Source organism: Sinocyclocheilus anshuiensis, unplaced genomic scaffold (genome assembly GCF_001515605.1).
Source record: "Sinocyclocheilus anshuiensis isolate Anshui unplaced genomic scaffold, SAMN03320099.WGS_v1.1 scaffold1075, whole genome shotgun sequence".
Taxonomy (NCBI): Eukaryota; Metazoa; Chordata; class Actinopteri; order Cypriniformes; family Cyprinidae; genus Sinocyclocheilus; species Sinocyclocheilus anshuiensis.
The window spans coordinates 869,974-872,165 of record NW_015544163.1 but is presented as its reverse complement, the minus strand read 5'-3'; positions in this window follow the sequence as shown (position 1 = coordinate 872,165).

Below are 2,192 nucleotides of genomic sequence, written 5' to 3'. Positions count from 1 at the left end.
CATCCAGCATGTTGAGATAATGTGACCAGCCCAATACTACAGGTTTCTCAATAAACACCGCCCAATCAGTCCTTTTGACTGCAGAATAAATAGATAATGGGGGACAATTTCCATAATGCTGCATCCACACCAACAGGTGTCAGTATAAAGTCCGCTGTCATATGATTAAACTTCTTCTAAACTGTTTGACAGGTCTGCAACAGATTATGTAAATCATGGTGATATTAATATTGCATTTCAGTGTTCAGATCTAAAGACATTTCTGTTTGGTACAATGAATACTTGATGTTCAATGTAAATTCTGGAAACTGAAGCAAAACCAGTTGGGATCGACTGACGCACTGCATGGTGGTTGTCTGGGTGCACATAGCGTTCATATTTTTGCAGCTAGAAAAAAAAATAAACAAGCAATGTTATGTAACAGATAGAAGATTACAAATAAAATGAATAATAATAAAGGAAATACACTGTAGTATTGTGATACAGAATGTACAGGGCTGTTCAGAGTTAGCTGGTCTTCAATAATGTTCTCAAAACATTAGCACAAAAACATTATTTATACATCATTTATAGAATGTTTTTACTGAAACATTTTAGTTGGACGTTTGTCTAATGTTTTTTAAATGTTACTATTTATTAGTTTCAGGCGTTTCAGAGAACATTCAAATGTAACGTTCCCATAATGTTTGCAAAATTATAAAATGGAACATTTTCTTAATGTTGTCTGTAACATTCACATAACATTCACATACAGTAACTGTAACATTACGTTATAACGTTTTTAATAACATAATGATAATCTTAGTAAAACGTTCTTAGAACATATTTTTTGTTATCTGGATATTTGCTAACTTCTTAACTTCCACAGGGGGAAAAAATAATAATCCTTTCGCAAAGAAAGGCCAGATAAGGATCTGACTTGCCCAAGATGGTGAACCCAAAGGGCTCCAATATGAATTACTTCTCCTCAATGCGTAAATAACTTGATAAATATAATATCTAGAGCCAGTCTAGTTTTGATCTAAGATGTGGTGCTCCCGTGCCACATCTAGTGTTTATAAAGTTGTTCATAAGAAACGGGTCAAATGCTGTGCTTGGGACATGAGCTGTGACCTTTGGCCAGTGGGTGTACCGGTGGGAGCCCTCAACAAATGACGACACATGGTGCAGGTGAGGACGGGACTTCAAAAAAATTGCAGTGACGAGGTGGGGAAGCAGCTACGGAAATGGCAAAAAACTAGAGGTGAATGTTTGGGCAGATAAAGCTCACTCCAAAACAAGAGTGAATCTGGAGTTGGCTTTCAGCCGCTGGTGAACACTGAAAAAAGAGATGTACAGTCCTACCTCAGACTAAATACTGTCAACAGACACACCATTCATCTGTCAGAATTTCCACCAGGTGAGAAATTATTAATTTTGAATTCATTACAGTGTTTAACTTTTTATGGATTGTAATTTATTATGCTCCATTTGTTCCTAGGATTAAGGAAGAGTATGAAGAAAGGCCATCAGCAGATAAACTGACAAACTTACTAGACAGGTGTGTGTTATTGAAATATTTGACAATGGAGGGAGGTGTGGCCGAGGCATGTTTATTTGGTCTGGTAATCGGTGCTCTTGTGCAACATCTAGGCCCCGTCCACACGGAGACGCGTTTAGCTGTATGCTTTATGCTTGATTTATTTGTAACACATTAACCTCAAAACCTTTTCAGCTTTCTCTTTCTGCAAATTGTATGGTGTAGCGATATGACTGCACCCAAAATGCTATCAAACACTTCAACGCAGCTCCATTCTTCGCGAAAGATGGATAAAAAGGCGCACAGGAAACAAAAACCTCGAAAAATGATATGCGACCCGTCAAATGCTGGCCGAATCACAGAGATGCCGATTCGAACAGGACTAATATTATCACAGGACCTCGGTGTTCGGCGAAATATGGTAGGTCATTTGCGGGGGAATTTTTACTTTACAAATTACAGACATGGCCGATTCGCACGGGATTAAGATCACAGACAACCTCCGCAATTATTACAAATGACTGGAGGACACCAGGTAATACTAATCCCATGCGAATAGGGCTTTAGAAACACAAGTTGGAAACAAAACATGACAGTGGGAAATCTGCTAGGGAAATACATAGTCTCCTAATGAATTATTTGAAAAATGCTGGGATAAGTGAAAGAATTGAAT